We start from the raw sequence: 20,563 nt of genomic DNA, 5'->3' as shown, positions 1-20,563 counted from the left end.
ACCTCCACTTGCAGATCATGACGCGACCGGAGACCGGAGACTCCTCACTCCTGCAGTAACACACCCCAGCAGGAGGAGGCGCCGACGGACTCGCTCATGGTGCAGTGAGCCCAGCGGTGTGAGTCTGGTGTCCGGCGCTGATATTTACCGACAGCCTGCGACTCACCGTTTCTTCCTTTTCTTCTGCATAATGTCCACAAAATACTCCAGCCAGCGCTTTTTAGACGAACGTTTCTGCTTTGCTCGCTGATTAGATTACAAAAGCCGACTGTTTACCTCCTCGAGGTCAGATCGCAACAACTTCTGCAGCACCGTTTCCCCGGCAACCACGTTTTATTGACAAAGTAAAATAAACACAGGAGAAAAGTTTGCAAACAAGACGGGAGCTAAGAAACACGAGGACAGTGGGTTTGCTTTATGTGCCGGGTCGATTAACCAGCGCCGCAGACAAGTGAAATACAAGAAAACATACACACAAGGGAACACATAAGAGAGACAAAGAAATACAAGACACGATAAATACGCTGAAATTGTATTAATATCATTCTAATGTTCAATGAAATCAGCGAAACACATGGGCAGGGCAGCCCAGTGAACTACAGAGACTACATTACCCATAAGCCCTGTGGGCGACACCATTTTGACGTCATCGACTCATACTTTTGTATTTTTTATGAGACCAAAAACTACAAGAAAACGTAACGTAGCAGTCGTATTGTCAGGGTACATGCAATAATACATGTACATTTTATGGAAAAAAAGATTCAACAAGGTAAATGCAGATAAGGCCCGTCCATGCTTCAACGTTCTTACAACACAGAAACAGACACATTTCAGAAAGACATTCTGAAATAAAATGTCTTTACATCCGTCTTAAACTGTTCAAACACGGTCTCCTCTCACACCATTCCCTTAATAATTATGTTGCGCAAGTATAATAATGTTTTAAAATACAAACGATATTTTCATCTTCCTTTTCAATGGGATTAAAATGTAACAAATGTATTTCTTTCCGATTTCAAGTCTTTCCGATAGCGCTTTGAGACTCAGCTCCGTGGACTCGTGTATCTCTGTCGCCACCCAGTGGACATTTCTCGGAAGTGTCACCGCCCGCCAGAATTCGGAAAAGTCCCGGGACTGAAGCTGTGTGACTGGACAAGAGCCTGTCTCCCGCCTCCTGCTGAAATCTCAGCGCCGATTGGACAAAAGCTGCTCACAGTCCGGATCCAGTGGAAGGCCGATCCACTCCGGGTTTTCCGTAGCCGGCAGTCCGGATCCAGTGGAAGGCCGATCCACTCCGGGTTTTCCGTAGCCGGCAGTCCGGATCCAGTGGAAGGCCGATCCACTCCGGGTTTTCCGTAGCCGGCAGTCCGGATCCAGCTGAAGGCCGATCCACTCCGGGTTTTCCGTAGCCGGCAGTCCGGATCCAGTGGAAGGCTGATCCACTCCGGGTTTTCCGTAGCCGGAAGTCCGGGTCCGGTGGAAAGGCAGATCCACTCCGGGTTTTCCGTAGCCGGAAGTCCGGGTCCGGTGGAAAGGCTGATCCACTCCGTGTTTTCCGTAGCCGGAAGTCCGGGTCCGGTGGAAAGGCTGATCCACTCCGGGTTTTCCTTAGCCGGAAGTCCGGATCCTTTACGATGTACGCAAGACTACGTTACAGATCACCGGAGTACATTATACAGGCAAATAAAGATAAGGTATGCACAGCTTTCATGTTGTGATACTTAGACATGGTTTGGAGTCGTTCCCTCGTGTGTATTTTGAATTATTCAAATGCGTGTCGCTTTAATTTGGAAGCGCATCATTTCAGTGCATGAGTTTACCTGTTATGTTGGGCGAGATTTCACACGGATAATCAAACAAGAACGAGTTTGCCCTGGAATCCATTCCACTGCCCAACCTGAAAGTCAGAGCATGAGAACGGACGGATTGTATGGCGATTGTGGTGCTGCTCGACCACATCAGTTAGGCGAGAAGTACAATCTGCTACTACGACATACGGTCTAATTATTCAATTTTCGATTATTTCTCATCTTTAGGCTATTTATACATCTAATAACGAGCAAGTATAATGATTAAGCCAATGATACATTATATTTTAGATTCGGTTCAGCAGTATTGAGCAGTAAAATAACATCAATTTGTCTACAGGAAATGTCAGAATTAGAAGCCTTCTTTACACCATTTTGCCGATCTGTTCAGAGTGTTTTAACAACAGAACAAAACAAAAACAAACGTAAGGTTTCTGGGCTGCTTTGAGAAAGACAATTATCATCTATATTACTTTTAAATCTATGCACACTGTGTATCTTTACCGGGTCGATTCAATGTACAATTTTGTACTGACGCCTTAACCTTATTATTCATACAAAATCTGTTTGACAATAGTCATGTTTGATTCCACTCACTTTCCCCAAAGAGGTGCTCCAAAATAGTTTGACAAGATATTGTGAGATTGCGAGAAGGATCTGAAGTATTTATTAGTACAAGTATAACTAAATTGTTTTCCTTGTAGTCTAATAAAGGTTGTAAATTCTTCCATAGTTTCTGATGGTATACTGTTAGTTTCTTAAAAGCATCAATACCTCTCTAGGAGTAGCTCTGGTTACGACGGATTGTTATCAGACTTATTACAAACATTATATCTATTTATAAAATCTGCTTGATTCTACATTTCATCATCCACACCAGTTAATTTGTTGACCCCGCTTATACTATTTTAAACCCAGTTTTCAAAGCACAGTTTTATTTTTTCTCTGTATTCTAGATGATGTATCTATGGGAGGTATGTTTATCTATAAGAGACCACGTGAGGAGAACTTCTTCATGGAAGCTGGCAAGTTTCAGGGGGGTTTCCAGCATCCAAATGACATTCAAGTAAAAAGTCTATACCCGCTAGTTCCTGAATGATTAATTTAGGGAAACATACACCACCTACTTTGCTTAATTTTGTAAATAATACTCTGTTGGTATCGGTATTAGATGCTCTAAACCCTGTAGCATTTAGGCCTCCTTCTGCCCGTGTTTGACAAATAACAACCATGAATAAAGTTTTTTTTTTATTTTACTAAGGTAGAGAACATCAAATCACAAATCACAAAATCACCTTTTTGAAAATCTTAATACCAAGATATTTAATCACATCTTTTACATGTATATTACGTACGGAGCAGACACTTTCCAACAGCCACCAGTTCACTTTTCTGATATGTAAAGAAAGACCAGATACAAAGGAAATGACTTGTAAACGCATTTAATTGCTTTGTCCACCTCTGTGTGCTTTCTCAGAGAGAGAGTTGTATCCTCAGCCAATTGGGAACACCTGTCATCTCTTTATCCTGTACTTGAATACCCTGAAACTATTTGTTATAGGGGTGTAAGCAGTGGGAAGAGGAGTGGGCTCGTGTCGAATTGCCTTACCCGTTCCCAATCTGCAGGAGGTCCCACGACGGCAGGTAGCTGCTCCAGTCGCTGGAGCTCAGTTCGCTGTCGAGGGAGGACGAGGGCTCTGGCTCGGGGGAATCACGGCTCCACAGCTCCTACCTGTTGCAGAGTGTTTCTGCCCTCCCGATGCCCTCTGTGTTTTAGAAGGATCTGTCTCTTTTCGCTTGCTTACACCACAGGTTTCATCGATGATAGTGTGCATCCTGAAGCAGTGAGTTATCGGTCTTATTTCTACTGAGAAACAGTTCAAGCACTCACAAAACAATAACCAGGAGACGGTGTATGAAAAAGTATTGTAAAACTTGCAGAGTAGATTTGAATAGACAGTGGACGTCACACTGCGTGCACAAACTCATAACTCGCCGTGTTCAATTTTGTGTTGAGTTACAGGAACCTCAGCATCAGATGAAATCCTCTTCAGCGCCCCAGGGAGACTGGGGGACTTGCCAGATTTTCAGCTTTATCACTGGGTCCTTCGGCACAGGGCTGTTGAGCAAAGTGCTCCCCTCTGCTGGAGAGCCACAGGGGCACTACAGAGCGGCCTCGTGTTCCCTGCTCCTGCCCGTGCCCGTGGACGGCCAGTGTGATCGCGCGCGAGACAAAGTAGTGCATTCGTGGTGTAAATACAGAATGTTCACTAGCTGACTGAGGAAAGTTACAGAGACGGGAGTATACGTTCTGAAATAATGTGAACCACTGTTACTTCACACAGACAGACTACTTAAAAATCATGTGGCTTTTTAAGGTCGTTTTGTCTGCCTAAAGTACGTTAGATTTGTCACAGCAAAGAGTTTGAATACTTACAGAATGCAGCAGCTAGCATTGTTACTTGGAGCAGAAAGAATGACCACATAACTCCCATACTTCTCTCTCTTCATTGGCTTCCTCTCAGGTACAGGGCGGACTTCAAACTCCTTCTACTTACTTACAAGGCTCTCAGAGGTCAGGCACCTGTCGTGCCTCGCAGGGATGCTGCAGAGGAGAAATACTGTACACAGCATAGTTTCAGAGGCCTGTCTGTCATGGGCTGGGCACCATGTGAGTTGAATGCTGCATCAGTGCCATGGATCCAAGAGGGGCATCATGGATACAGCTGTCGTTTAGGAGGATTCTGCTGGTCTGCAGAGACCTGCATGGGGTACTGACATACAGACGACGTGATGGATGGATGGATTAATACCCGCATTCATTTCTTTCTTTTTTTTTAATGATATAATGTTAGCATGCCCAAAGGGGTTGGGCAGCCAGTTGACCTTGGACCCCTAGAGGATTTTATTCTCCTTACTGAGGAGTCTTTGGTTCCTTTCCTCCATTGTCTTCAGTTCTGTATTCACAAAATGTATATTTACCTGCATTGTTAAGCGCCTTGGGGCAACCTTGTTGTGAAAGACGCTATATGAAAATAAATTGAATTGAATGGAATGACAGAGTCACGGCTTTTCCAGTTTCCTCTCCTATTATCTTCTTTATCTGCACTCTAAAACACAGTGAAACCTTGAACCTTTCAACTGGACCACTGCCGTTCTACATCACAGTGACTTTAACTAGGACGGAGACTTGAATGGGATGAAAAAGGAAAAGGCATTATTTGCAGGAAGAAATTAAACTGTTCCACCTGATCACTTGCTAAACAAAGTGATTCACTGGAGTGGAGGCGGTGAAAGCTTTGTGAATCAACTTACAAAAGGAAACATGTAAGAAACGTAGCTCCCATATTTAACCCTTGAAAAATCTATGAGTGTCATGTGGAGGTGAAAGTATTGTTCAATTATTCTAATAAAGCTCACTCAACTAAGACCCAGAAAAGTACCAGAGTATTCTCACCTAAGAGGAAATACTAACAAGTAGGATGTTAAAATGAAAAGCATTAAAAACTGAATGATCTTCAGTAGCTGAAATGATTATTGAGCTCTGGGTCACAGTGCTCCTGAAAAAAAATCAAATTTCAGCAGACACCCAAGGTGAGCACCATGCTGAGCCAGTGTATAAGTGTATGAATCACAGTTTCAAGGAGCTTTTTTCAGTTTCGTTCCACTGATCGGCCAACACGGGGGGAACTTCAGTCTTACTCGCCCTATTGCATTAAGAAACTGTACAACATTCTCCAATAAGAACTTGCGACCTCACCTAACGAAAAGCAATTTGCGTAGCAGGGAAAGACTGGACTCCCACTGGGGATTTTTGTTTTTCATCCCGATGGTGATGTGCACTATATAGAACGTTGCTGGACCCATGTGCAATTGGTGTCATTTCTAATCTAGAGGTCAAAGCTGTGAAACTTTCAAAGAGATGGAAGATCTCTTGCGAGACACCAATTCACAGAAGGGGCTAATGAGATCTTTGCTTGAAGTCTCATTGTGCTGCACTGTTTCATTTTTCAGTGGGCACGACTCACAGGCATCTAAAATCATCTCAGTGACGGACTAAACAGGCCTCTCGCAAAGACTCGGGAACGGACACAGACCTTATCATCTCTGCTCCTCGGGAAGCGTGCAGAGATCACATTAGATGTGTTGCTCAAGCTCTTTATTGTCAGGTACAGTAAACCCAGCAGTGTGGTCAGTGCGGGATGTGTTCTGTCCTGACGGCAGGGTCAGCAGCCAGAGGAGACCTGAAACACAAGACGGAGAGGTAAGACATTGATTCCGACAGAGAGAGCTTTCACACCGGGTTACTGACAAGAGGAGCAATAAGAGAAGAGTTGTAAAGACACGCCGAAGAGAATATTCTCATCTAAGAGGAAATATTAACAAGTAGGATGTTAAAATGAAAAGCATTAAAAACTGCATGATCTTCAGTAGTGAAATGATTACTGAGCTCTGGGTCACGGACAGCAGGGGAGTGAATGAGTTGTTTATTTTGTTTCCTGTGAATTATGTAGAATTCACAACGTGTTCCATTTGTACAGGAAAACCATTGAGAGCAGATTCACTTCTTCTGCACCAGAATGAATGATTTCCATCTTCACTCTAGGGTACTGTACTTTACAGCACTGTATTGTATTCTGCATATATGTCTGTTATGTATACATTTTCTTTCTCACTTTGTCTCTCTGTCCATTTGTATCAGTTTGTTGGAGAGCACCATCACACCAGCATCACAACATTTATTCTACTGCCTTATTAAGCAAATGTCTCTCCTAAATTATTTTTATATATAAAACATTTTTTGACATGATATACACAAATGGCTAGTTATACTTTCTGATTATATTTCCATCTTAGAAATGAAGCATTTCTCTCCTGCAGTTTGAGGTTGTTAAATAGAAAACTGGATCACTCCAGGGCCGAATCTTCTCCCTCTCTTACACTCTCTTTCATTCGTTCACGAATGATCACAAGAGCAAACACATAGACTGACTTCTCACAAAGTGTGTCGATGACACAGTCCCGGTCAGCTTACTAAAGGACCCAGAAAATCACCACGGGCCAGTCTGAACAGTTTCACGGAATAGTCTGTTGACTTCTCTTTGATGTTTCATGTTACAAGAGCAAAACAATACTCACTGATTTGAGGATAATTGCGCCATCCCTCCAGCCTACTGAAATGAACCGTCAGACTGCAGAAGCTGTCAGTGACTACAGGTCCTTGGGACTGGTCAGAGAAACCTGAGATGAGACAAACGTTGTGAGACCATTTATAAGCTTGTGACCTCAAATTAAACGGAAGTCAGACATTTTCAAAGGGGGCAACACTGCGGCACAGTGCTTAGCATCGCTGCCTCATAGCACCGGGGCCCTGGGTTTGATTCCAGGGGTGCTGTCTGTGTGGAGTCTGCATGTTTGTTCGCGCTGCAGGGGACACCTCACCCCCACAGACACAAACTCAGACCACAGCCCATTTTTCCACAACACAATCAACCCGCCAGTATCAGTTTGTGTTCAGTGCTGGGGAGGTGCCTTGTCCTTGCAGAACAAAAACAAGGTGATCAGGACTGACGGCAAGATTCAGGTATTCAAGTACCCAGTAAATCCAGGGCTCAAATGGGGTAACTGTTTCACGAGCTACACAACATCCTCACACACGATGACAGAGCCTTGGAAAGCCGTGTGGAGAGTGAGGTGCTCGTACCCAGCCGGAGTTAAAAGAGCACGCATTGAGCAGAGCAACTGAGCAAAAGCACACTATCGATCTATCCAACCCAGAAAAGCACACATCTCTGTGATACAGAGGCTAAGGCAACATGTGAGTAAAGGATTTTGAATCAGCAATTGTGCTGATGAGCCAGTCAGCAATTTTTCAGAAATAGCAAACATGTCGTCAGCCTCCAGGAGCTGCAGAAGATTGTGAGATATAAAGGAGTGAAACCAGGGCAGGAGAAACTGATTCCTCGTGTAGGAAGCTGAGGAAAAAGATGCACACCCTGCAGACTGAAAGGAAGACAGCACAAACTATCGGTAATGTCAGCCTAGAAGAAAGTGTAGTGCAGTGTGTTGCAACTAAGTTTTTGTTCAATATTTGTTTTGTCTGAAAGAGACTATTTTGATTAGATACATGCAATACTATTTCTTTCTCATTCTCTGTCTTTTTATGTCTTATTTGGATCACACCATAAAGTTCATAATCCAGCCAGTTGCTTTGGCTCTGAAAGCATCCCTGATCCCCAAACACAGGGCTGCCCTTCCCACTGCCCGTCTGCTCTCTGCCCAGTGGAAGTAGCGTTTCTGCCCCGCAGCTGTGTGAGAGAAGATGACCTGAGAGCACTAACCCACCTCTGGAGAGGGAAGAGTCTCAGCTGGAAGGGAGGAGGAGCTGCCGGGCTGCCGCAGACAAGGCGCTGCTGAAATGATAGAGAAATCTTTTAGAATCAAACGTCACCTGGCTCAGTGTTTAAGCTGTAGTACATGATCACATTAGATTATTAAAACATGCAGACTGCCATTTCCATTCTGTACAAACAAAGGGTTTTCCATTGTAGAAAACACCACTGCAAATCCAAAGCGGAGTGCACTGGGACTGCAGTCCAGAGAAACCCATCATGTTACAAGAACTGGAGGCCATTTCACACCAAAACTGTACAATAGGATTCTTTCTGCACACCCAGTACTGGGGGCTGTGTCAGAGGCTCCTCACCGTTCTGTGATGATTTTAGACGTCGAATCGGGCAGGAGGCAGGCGCTCTTCGGGAGCTCTCGTCCCGTGCTATAACTCGGACCACGCGATGGCACAATTGCTTCCTACATACAAACAGAAACTTCAAACAACAAAACCCAACAAGAAATCTGTGCACACTTGGACTCCTGCTGCAGCTGAGGAGCTGTCACGCACACACCTCCTGTGTGGGTAGTGTTGGCCGTAGGACGTGTTGTTCACAGAGAGAAAAAATACACCATAGCAAGTCAGCACTCAAACAAACCAAAAGGCCAGTTTTATTGAAGTTGACGCAGCTGGCCACACAAACACTCACTGCGTCTCTTCACCAGGTATCCACACAGACAGCACCCCAGGAAAGCAGACCCATGAGAACAGGGGCAGAGCATGCAGACTCCACACAGACAGTACCCCAGGAAACTGAACCCATGAGAACAGGGGAAGAGCATGCAGACTCCACACAGACAGTACCCCAGGAAACCAGACCCATGACAACGGGGCAGAGCATGCAGACTCCACACAGACAGCACCCCAGGAACCAGACCCATGAGAACAGGGGCAGAGCATGCAGACTCCACACAGACAGCAGCCCAGGACACCAGACCCATGAGAACAGGGGCAGAGCATGCAGACTCCACACAGACAGCACCCCAGGAACCAGACCCATGAGAACAGGGGCAGAGCATGCACACTCCACACAGACAGCACCCCAGGAACAGGACCCATGAGAACAGGGGCAGAGCATGCTGACTCCACACAGACAGCACCCCAGGAAACTGAACCCATGAGAACAGGGGCAGAGCATGCAGACTCCACACAGACAGTACCCCAGGAAACTGAACCCATGAGAACAGGGGAAGAGCATGCAGACTCCACACAGACAGCACCCCAGGAAACCAGACCCATGACAACGGGGCAGAGCATGCAGACTCCACACAGACAGCACCCCAGGAACCAGACCCATGAGAACAGGAGCAGAGCATGCAGACTCCACACAGACAGCAGCCCAGGACACCAGACCCATGAGAACAGGGGCAGAGCATGCAGACTCCACACAGACAGTACCCCAGGAAACTGAACCCATAAGAACAGGGGAAGAGCATGCAGACTCCACACAGACAGCACCCCAGGAACCCAGACCCATGACAACGGGGCAGAGCATGCAGACTCCACACAGACAGCACCCCAGGAACCAGACCCATGAGAACAGGGGCAGAGCATGCAGACTCCACACAGACAGCACCCCAGGAACCGGACCCATGAGAACCGGGGCAGAGCATGCAGATTCCAGATAGACAGCACCCCAGGAACAGGACCCATGAGAACAGGGGCAGAGCATGCAGACTCCACACAGACAGCACCCCAGGAACCGGACCCATGAGAACCGGGGCAGAGCATGCAGACTCCAGATAGACAGCACCCCAGGAACAGGACCCATGAGAACAGGGGCAGAGCATGCAGACTTCACACAGACAGCACCCCAGCAAACCAGACCCATGAGAACAGGGGCAGAGCATGCAGACTCCACACAGACAGCACCCCAGGAAACCAGACCCATGAGAACAGGGGCAGAGCATGCAGACTCCACACAGACAGCACCCCATGAACAGGACCCATGAGAACACAGGCAGAGCATGCAGACTCCACACAGACAGCAGCCCAGGTAACACACCCCAGCAGGAGGAGGCGCCGACGGACTCGCTCATGGTGCAGTGAGCCCAGCGGTGTGAGGCTGGTGTCCAGCGCTGATTTGTCCCTGATAGTCCTGTCCCACAGCCTGCGAGTCACCGTTTCTTCCACAAAATACTCCAGCCAGCGCTTTTTAGATTACATTAAAAAAGCCGCCTGTTGACCTGCTGGAGGTCAGACCCGCTCCGGCAAACAACTACTGCAGCTCCGTTGCCCCGGCAACCACGTTTTATTTAACAAAGTAAAATAAACACAGGAGAAAAGTTTGCAAACAAGACAAGAGAGCTCAGAAACCCACAGACACGACGGCAGTGGGTTCTGTTTCTGTGTCGAGTTGATAAACCAGGCACGACGAGCGCTGCAAACACACTAGAGTGCACATAACACAATCAGGGGTACACAAGACTCCTGCTTTTTACACAAACAGGTTCAACAGGTCAATCAAGAGCAGGTCGGCACAGCTGTCATGATGTCTCATTTACAAAGAGTCTGAAGATTTGCTCGTCTCTTCCCAGAGCAGCTTCACTCCGGAGAGCAAGAAACAGCTCCTGCCGAGTCCGTCTTGTAAGACAGACATAGAAATCCGCGACACGGTAAATACACTGACATTGTATAATTAATTCTGATGCTCAATCAAATCTGCGGAACACGTGTGGAGCGCAGTCCAGAGCACTATAAAGACTACATTTCCCACAAGCCCTGTGGCGACTTCCTTTTGACGTAATCGAGTCGCGTCTTTTTATTTTTAATTATAACAACAATACATGCCATAAAAACAAGAATACATATAACACAGAGTATAGTCAGGGGCACATACGATAATACATGTACATGTTATGGAAAAAGATTAAACAAGTAATCTTGTTTAATAGCAAACAAAAGCAGATAAGGTCCGTACATGTTTCAAATTGTCTGTACAGACGCATTTACATCCGTTTTAAAGTGTTTAAACACGGGTCTCCTCTCACAGCATTTCGTTAATTATTATACCGTGGAAGTATCATATTTTTTAAAATACAAACGATATTTTCATATTACTTTCAATAGGTTTAAAATGTAGTATTATTTAACTTCTTTAAAAGTAATGTCAATATTAGTTTCCTTCTTTACGTTATCTTTCAGAGTTGCTGTCACAAACGTCACAGTTATCATCTGTATTGATTTTCAATCTCTGCACAACGAGGATCTGTACGGAGGCGCTATTGGACTCGCCGCCATAGACTCGTGTATCTCTGTCGCCGCCCAGTGGACATTTCTCGAAAGTGCAGTTCTTTTTAACTTTTTATTGTAGCAATAAAAATAGATACAATACAAACAAGAGTATATTTATAGCACATCAATAATACCATCAGGGGTACATAGTATAATATATTTACACTTCTGAAAAAAAGATTAAACCAGGTTAATAAAGATAAGGGCTGATATAGTCTGTAAATACACTTTTACATCTATTTAAAATGTTCTAACGAAGCTGCCTGAGGAAAGAACTTACTGTTTTGATTACATGAATCGGAGATTGTGACTCTGCCTTTAGCTTCCCATTCCTTCCAAACAATTTCAATTTCACACCTCTGGTTGTGCCAGAGGGTCCTCAGTGGAAGAGATACCAGGGTCCCCAGCACTGCTGTCACCTCTTCTGTACTCCTCCTATGCTAACAGCTGTGTATCTACTGCTGACTCCGTGAAAGGAATCAAGACTCCAGATGATCCCACCCAAATAAAAAAAAAAATCTGGAGTGGAAGGAGGTCTCTGCTTTAGTCGGCTGGTGCCGTGAAAACAACCTCTAACTCTATATAACTCCAACTGCCTGTGTCTCAGGAAGCCCTGGTCCGTTTGTAATGGAAAACCATTGAGAGCACTAGAATGACTGATTTCCATCTTCACTCTAGGTCACTGTGCTGAACAGCACATGACTGTATTCTGCATATGATATGTCTGTTATTTACACCTTTTCTTTCTCACTTTGTCTCTCTGTCCGTTTGGATCAGGTATTTGGAGAGCACCACCACACCAGCCAAACTACCCAAACAGTTGCTTAGGCACTCAAGTGGACTTAATCAAATTAAACTTTCCAACCTAAACAGGAAAATGACAGTTTAAATGGATTCTACTGCCTTATTAATCATATTTCTCACACAAATAGCTATTTTTATACTTTCTGGTTATATTTCAATCTTATAAATGAAGCATTTCTTTCCTGCGGTTTGAGGTTGTTAAAGAGAAAGACCCCATACTATCACAACCCCCTTTACAGGCTGGTGAAAGAGGTGAAATGAGGTAGCGGAGGTGTAATTGAGTCGGACAGCAAACTCTCACCTGCTGCTTGCCAGGACAGGAATCTTACAAAGGTCCCCTCCTCCCAGGAGGGTCACAGTAACAATGATGATGAGTAACACGAATGATTACAGTTCAGGGCCCCAGCACTGCCACCCACTAAAATAAACATGACAAGACATGACACAAGAGAACCCATAAGACAGTCATAGAAATCCATGACACGATAAACACGCTGAAATGGTACAATATAATTAATTCTGATGTTCAATCAAATCACCGAAACACGTGGGCAGTGCGGGCCAGAGAACTACAGAAACTACATTACCCATACGCCCTGTGGGCGACTTCCTTCTGACGTCATCGACTCGCGCCTTTTGAATGTCATTTTAATTTTTGGTTTATTGTATTTATTTTGTATTTTGTATCCATGTACAATACATTCATTCATTACTCTTGTTTGCAATGCAATGTATTCTTTGCTGTTGAAAATGCTTAAATATTTTTAAAATTAAAATAACTTATTACTACGAACATTACTAACGGTATTTTAATTTAAAAAAACTTTCGGTGAAATTTTGCTGAATGACCACCAAGCGGCGCCATTGGCACATTATTGTAAAAATAATCATTTCTAAGAAATTTTCCAGTTTAATTCCACTGACCGGCCATCAGAGGGGCACTTTACTCGTCCTGCTGCTTCTGTTGAATTAATAATTGCTTAAATTATTGTCTGGTTAAATTGTCTGGTGGTAAGTATTTGTAATATAGGATTGCTCATGTCTGATCTGGAACACGAGATGGAAGTTTAACATGTGTGATTCACTGAGGTGGAGGGGTGGGAAATGACTGAAAGAAGTCTTGCCATGCTGTATTATTAATAGTAGTAGCAGTATTGTCATATTAACACAAATCCTCAGACTCACTAACATCTCCAATAGAACGACAATCTCACACATCAAATATTAGAGGACCCTTCCTTTATACCTAAAAGCTTTCAGTTGTTGGACAATGAAAAGAGTGCTTGCAGGAATCTAATTACTGTTGTTATAAACTCATTACAAGCTAATTGTCTCATTTCTTTTTTTTCTTTCTTCTCTTTTCAGCAGCAAATAAACCCATTACTTGATCCCTTACATTTCAAAACGCTCTGTATCAAACCAACAAATCGTTCATAAATTTAAACCATGTTTTTGAGAAACTAGCCTTAAAATCAAAATGACTACATTCATATGAAACACACTCAGAAACAATATCAAATGGTGTGATACAGAGTGCAGAAACAACTGAAGAGAACTACCAGAACTAAAACAACACCACACCACTCTGAACTGCGCCTCAGATACTGTGAGATGGTTAGACACTACATGCACACCCTAAAGAAGATAAGCACATACACAAACAGACAACTCTCAGACCACGAAAGGCCTGTAGCCAAGACACAGTCAACAACGCTTGACCCAACTGCAGCTCAGACCTGCAGCAAAGCCTGCTCAAACTCCTCAACCTCGTCCTGACGGCCGGCTGTTTCCCTGAGGCCTGGAATCAAGGACTGATCACGCCCGTCTGTAAGAATGGAGACAGACTCGACCCCAACAGGTACCGGGGCTTCAGTGTGAACAGTAACCTGGGGAAGGAACTCTGTCGTATCTTGAATATCTGATAACCGGCCCTCCTTACTGAGCACAATGTCCTGCATTAGAGTCAGACTGGCTTCCTACCAAACCGCCACACATCCCATCACATTCACACCTGGGCTCTGATGGCCCATCTGGACACAGAACAGCAGAGCCTGGCACTACTGGAGCAGCACTGTCAGACCTGGTCACTGCCAGCCCATCTGGACCCAGAACAGCAGAGCCTGGCACTGCTGGAGCAGCACTGTCAGACCTGGTCACTGCCAGCCCATCTGGACCCAGAACAGCAGAGCCTGGCACTGCTGGAGCAGGACTGTCACACCTGGGCACTGCCAGCCCAACTGGACCCAGAACAGCAGAGCCTGGCACCGCTGGAGCAGGACTGTCAGACCTGGGCACTGCCAGCCCATCTGGACCCAGAACAGCAGAGCCTGGCACTGCTGGAGCAGGACCGTCAGACCTGGGCACTGCCAGCCCATCTGGACCCAGAACAGCAGAGCCTGGCACTACTGGAGCAGCACTGTCAGACCTGGTCACTGCCAGCCCATCTGGACCCAGAACAGCAGAGCCTGGCACTGCTGGAGCAGGACTGTCACACCTGGGCACTGCCAGCCCAACTGGACCCAGAACAGCAGAGCCTGGCACCGCTGGAGCAGGACTGTCAGACCTGGGCACTGCCAGCCCATCTGGACCCAGAACAGCAGAGCCTGGCACTGCTGGAGCAGGACTGTCACACCTGGGCACTGCAAGTCAATCTGGACAAGACCAGAGTTATGGTTTTCCAGGAGAAAGCCAGACCTCAGGGAAACAGGTACAAATTCACACTGAACAACAACACATTGGAGCACACATCCAGCTACACATATCTCGGTCTCACCATCAGCTCTTCTGGGAGTTTTGACCTGGCCGTGAAGGCACTGAGGGAGAAGGCACTCAGGGCTTTCTACGCAATAAGAAGGAGGCTCTTCAATGTCAACCCACCAACAAGAATTTGGCTCCAAATATCTGAAAGTGTAATCCAACCCATTGCCCTATACGGCAGTGAAATGTGGGGTCCCCTCACAGACCAGGAGTACACTCTGTAGAAACTCTAATCAATCTGTAGAAACATCCTCCTTGCGCAGAGAAAAACAGCTAACAGCGAGTGCAGGGCTGAATTAGGCCAGTACCCACTATTGATAAACATACAGAACAGAGTAATCAAACACTTGTTACACCTGAGAAATAGAGGCCACAATTCATACCACCACTAGGCCCTGCTGATCCCAGAGTACAGCTGGTCTTGACACCAGTCAGTCTCAGGACAGCACAGCTACAGCAACACCAATCACAATCATCCAAATGCGGAGGGGACTGCAGTCCAGAGAAACCCAGCATTTGACAAGGACTGGAGGCCATTTCGCACCACAACTGTAGAACAGGATTCTTTCTGCACACCCAGTACTGGGGGCTGTGTCGGAGGCTCCTCACCAGAAGAGACTTGCATTCCTGTTGGCTCCTCTCGTTCTGTGATGATTTTAAACGTCGAATCGGGCAGGAGGCAGGCGCTCTTCGGGAGCTCTCGTCGCGTGCTATAACTCGGACCACGCGATGGCACAATTGCTTCCTACATACAAACAGAAACTTCAAACAACAAACCCCAACAAGAAATCTGTGCACACTTGGACTCCTGCTGCAGCTGAGGAGCTGTCACGCACACACCTCCTGTGTGGGTAGTGTTGGCCGTAGGACGTGTTGTTCACAGAGAGAAAAAATACACCATAGCAAGTCAGCACTCAAACAAACCAAAAGGCCAGTTTTATTGAAGTTGACGCAGCTGGCCACACAAACACTCACTGCGTCTCTTCACCAGGTATCAGAAACAAAATAAAGGAACAATCTTTTTATCATATCCACTCGCACCTCGCTCTCATTTCCAGACTCCTAACTTACCACTCCCAACAAACCCCAGTGCTCGCAACACCCTTTAAATAGGATTTGGCCCGTACCACTATGGATACAATAGGTGTAAAACAGAAAATTCACAAGACAAACAACACATAGCACAGCAGGCCGGACTACTTGGACACACAATTACATGAAACCCTTAACAATTCACAGGACAGACTTTCATCAGATCTTCTATACCTAGTTGCCATTTTTTCCAATAACATTAGGCTCTGATAACCTCCCCTCTCAGCATTCCAGCAATGTTATGTTCCTCTAGCTAAGCTTCAGGCATATAACCAGTCTCCTATCTGTTTGCAACCTTTTGACCTTTCTGAGGACCCCTCAGAACAAATAGACACTGGCGTCTCCTCTCATGCAGTGCTGTTAAGACTTAAGCTAGTGGCATCCTACACTATGCTTTGTTCCTTTAGGGCCATTTCTCTAAAAATAGTGTTCTCTACCTTTTGTTTCCCCTCCTGTCCACAGCTGGAACAACTGTTTGCTAACAAAGACTGTTTATCTGTCTGGAAAGGTCTCCAAACTGTTACCAATTACAAAAGAAAATCCCCTCAGATACATCTTGATCACTCTCTACCAGATAACACATTTTACAGCAGGTCTGAAACACAAAGGATCTCCAACGACCTTGTCCATGACTCGTCCAAATAACTCACATCCTGGGGATGAGCTATTGTCCCCCACTCAACTGGAGTGCCACACCCACTCACACTCAATCTCTCACGAAGACTTGACGCCGTTAACAAGTCTTGAGAATGCCCTGTGAAGCAAAGAACAGGATGTGTGAAGGCTATTCAAAAAGCAAAACTGTAAAAGGTCAGCAGGACCTGACTGTGTATCTCCAGCCACACTACAGCACTGTGCTGGCCAACTCGCTCCAATCTTTACAGACGTTTTTAAGCAATCATTGTCCCAGTGCACAGTGCCAGACTGCTTCAAATCTTCTGTTATTGTTCCTGTTCCAAAAAAGGACACAAGAACCTGCCTTAATGCCTACAGACCCGTCGCACTAACGTCAGAACTGGCGCGTCTTCCCAACACGTTCGTGTCACAGTGAGGTGACCCCTCAAACAAGAATTATTTCCTGCCTCATATCTGACTACGGCACCTAGCAATGCAAACAGGGTGCTAGGGCCCCTCTCCATTACCACAGGTTCTGTTGATCTCCCAGATCCACCAATGCCCACACAGACCAGCGACAAGCATGTGTATCGTATAAGTGACCTTTTTATTTTCTATCCACATTCACCATCAGCCAAAGACACAACGAAAACAGCAGCAACAAAAGGTCCTTCCAAGGGTCATAATGAATCCAGAGGGACGGCAGTCTTTTCTGTCAAGTACCGAAGAGTGGCCACTCGAACGATTCTTCTTCGTACCTGTAAAGTCTTTGATGGCCCCAGTGAACGAGAGGCCGGTCCCATTTCCCCAGACTCCGTTCAGGTTCCACTAGAAATCCTCCCGCGAACTGTATTCCATTCCCCTCAGTTTGGAGCGGCTAGCCGGGCCGGTTTCTCGCTCCTTGCCTTCAGGTATTAAAAGTCTCTGTACAGTACCTCTGTTCCGATGCCACTGTCTCCCGTGGTCGTCAATCGGTCCTTGCCTCCGTGAACTCGCGCTCCGCAGCTTCCCTTGTGCTGCCTGTGTCGTCTCCCGGGTCTGGTGGGAATCGGGAGCGCGCTCCGTTCCGGCTCAGATGGTTTTATTCCTCCCCTCAGCCCATCTCCCTCAGGGGGTTTTCCACTGTCCCTGTCAGAAAGGGGCTTGCCCAGTATTTTACCAGGAGGAAGCTCGTGTGGCTGACGAGTGTGAGAGTGCCGAGCTTAGGTGTTATGGGCCCTTATCACTTCTTTGTTCACTCTCCGGGTCGGAGAAACCTGAAAAGAGACAAACGTTGTGAGACCATTTATAAGCTTGGTGACCTCGAATTAAACAGAACAATAGCAACACTGTTCTACAAACCTTTCATTGAAAGGGTTTTCAAACACTGTCCCACTTGCTGGTTTGGCAACATCAGTAGCTGGAATTGAATATGCAGCCATTAGTCTGCCTGGCAAAAAACAACCGGTCTCTCCAGTGGTCTGCATACAAGTGAACACACAAACCCCATACTATTAAAACCCCCTTTAGGGCACACTCACACCACAACACAATCAACCCGACAGACTCACCAACACTGGACTGCAGAAGCGGCAGGAAACCCTTGAGAACATGAGCAGAGCATGCAAACTCCACACAGACAGCACTCCAGGAAACCAGACACATGAGAACATGTGCAGAGCATGTGCGCCGTCTCTCAGCCTTTCACCTCCACTTGCAGATCAGGACGCGACCGGAGACCGGAGACTCCTCACTCCTGCAGGAGGAGGCGCCGACGGACTCGCTCAGCCCAGCGCTTACATTTCCCTGACAGTCCTGTCCTACAGCCTGCGACTCACCGCTTCTTCCTTTTCTTCTGCGAAATGTCCACAAAATACTCCAGCCAGAGACTTTTAGACTAAAGTTTCGGCTTTGCCAGCTGTCTCCCTCCCGGAGGTCAGATCGAAACAACTTCTGCAGCACCGTTTCCCCAGCAACCACGTTTTATTTAACAAAGTAAAATAAACACAGGAGAAAAGTTTGCAAACATGCAGGCAGGATGAGCGCTGCAGACACATGCTGCTGCCCGGGTCCGTCTTGTGAAATAAACAGAATTTTGCACCCCAGGAACTAGACCCACGAGAACATAAGGAGAGCATGCAAACTCCACACACACAGCACCCCAGAAAACTGGAGCCACGAGAACATGAGCAGAGCATGCAGACTCCACACACACAGCACCCCAGAAAACTGGAGCCACGAGAACATGAGCAGAGCATGCAAACTCCACACAGACAGCACCCCAGAAAACTGGAGCCACGAGAACATGAGCAGAGCATGCAAACTCCACACACACAGCACCCCAGAAAACTGGAGCCACGAGAACATGAGCAGAGCATGCAAACTCCACACACACAGCACCCCAGAAAACTGGAGCCACGAGAACATGAGCAGAGCATGCAAACTCCACACACACAGCACCCCAGAAAACTGGAGCCACGAGAACATGAGCAGAGCATGCAAACTCCACACACACAGCACCCCAGAAAACTGGAGCCACGAGAACATGAGCAGAGCATGCAAACTCCACACACACAGCACCCCAGAAAACTGGAGCCACGAGAACATGAGCAGAGCATGCAAACTCCACACACACAGCACCCCAGGAACTAAATCCAGGCTCCCAGCGCTGCCACCCACTGCGCCGCCGTCTCTCACCTCCACTTGCAGATCATGACGCGACCGGAGACCGGAGACTCCTCACTCCTGCAGTAACACACCCCAGCAGGAGGAGGCGCCGACGGACTCGCTCATGGTGCAGTGAGCCCAGCGGTGTGAGGCTGGTGTCCAGCGCTGATATTTACCGACAGCCTGCGACTCACCGTTTCTTCCTTTTCTTCTGCATAATGTCCACAAAATACTCCAGCCAGCGCTTTTTAGACTAACGTTTCTGCTTTGCTCGCTGATTAGATTACAAAAGCCGACTGTTTACCTCCTAGAGGTCAGCTCGCAACAACTTCTGCAGCACCGTTTCCCCGGCAACCACGTTTTATTGACAAAGTAAAATAAACACAGGAGAAAAGTTTGCAAACAAGACGGGAGCTAAGAAACACGAGGACAGTGGGTTTGCGTTATGTGCCGGGTCGATAAACCAGCGCTGCAGACACGTGAAATACAAGAAAACATACACACAAGGGAACACATAAGAGAGACAAAGAAATACAAGACACGATAAATACGCTGAAATTGTATTAATATAATTCATTCTAATGTTCAATGAAATCAGCGAAACACATGGGCAGGGCAGCCCAGTGAACTACAGAGACTACATTACCCATAAGCCCTGTGGGCGACACCATTTTGACGTCATCGACTCATACTTTTGTATTTTTTATGAGACCAAAAACTACAAGAAAACGTAACGTAGCAGTCGTATTGTCAGGATACATGCAATAATACATGTACATTTTATGGAAAAAAAGATTCAACAAGGTAAATGCAGATAAGGCCCGTCCATGCTTCAACGTTCTTACAACACAGAAACAGACACATTTCAGAAAGACATTCTGAAATAAAATGTCTTTACATCCGTCTTAAACTGTTCAAACACGGTCTCCTCTCACACCATTCCCTTAATAATTATGTTGCGCAAATATAATAATGTTTTAAAATACAAACGATATTTTCATCTTCCTTTTCAATGGGATTAAAATGTAACAAATGTATTTCTTTCCGATTTCAAGTCTTTCCGATAGCGCTTTGAGACTCAGCTCCGTGGACTCGTGTATCTCTGTCGCCACCCAGTGGACATTTCTCGGAAGTGTCACCGCCCGCCGGAATTCGGAAAAGTCCCGGGACTGAAGCTGTGTGACTGGACAAGAGCCTGTCTCCCGCCTCCTGC

The 20,563-nt window shown here is 46.2% G+C and overlaps 3 long non-coding RNA genes across 5 annotated transcripts in view; 1 reads left to right on the top strand and 2 right to left on the bottom strand.

Annotated features, from left to right (window-relative positions):
• Positions 1 to 2,608, bottom strand: part of LOC148651664 (uncharacterized) — a 46,036-nt gene extending 43,428 nt beyond the window's left edge. For both annotated transcript variants that reach the window (XR_015925805.1, XR_015925806.1), the window contains exons 1-2: positions 1,824 to 2,608; positions 3 to 1,630 (exon numbers count right to left, since the gene is read on the bottom strand). This is a non-coding gene — a long non-coding RNA (uncharacterized LOC148651664). The remainder of the gene's footprint in view (positions 1 to 2; positions 1,631 to 1,823) is intronic.
• LOC148651663 (uncharacterized) lies at positions 1,559 to 6,486 on the top strand. Its single transcript, XR_015925804.1, has 2 exons — positions 1,559 to 1,697; positions 4,337 to 6,486. It is a non-coding gene; the product is annotated as an uncharacterized LOC148651663 (long non-coding RNA).
• Positions 5,923 to 19,277, bottom strand: LOC148651662 (uncharacterized). Of its 2 annotated transcripts, XR_015925815.1 has the most exons (3): positions 18,046 to 19,264; positions 6,951 to 7,052; positions 5,923 to 6,055 (listed from the first exon to the last, which is right to left on the bottom strand). It is a non-coding gene; the product is annotated as an uncharacterized LOC148651662 (long non-coding RNA). The 2 variants fall into 2 exon arrangements; XR_015925816.1 differs by lacking the exons at positions 5,923 to 6,055; positions 6,951 to 7,052 and adding an exon at positions 17,293 to 17,960 and having other exon boundaries at positions 18,046 to 19,277.
• Positions 19,278 to 20,563: the final 1,286 nt, after the last annotated feature.

The sequence above is a fragment of the Lepisosteus platostomus genome, chromosome 12 (assembly GCF_059453375.1).
Source record: "Lepisosteus platostomus isolate fLepPlt1 chromosome 12, fLepPlt1.hap1, whole genome shotgun sequence".
Lineage (NCBI taxonomy): Eukaryota > Metazoa > Chordata > Actinopteri > Semionotiformes > Lepisosteidae > Lepisosteus > Lepisosteus platostomus.
This window is presented reverse-complemented; position numbering and strand designations above follow the sequence as displayed.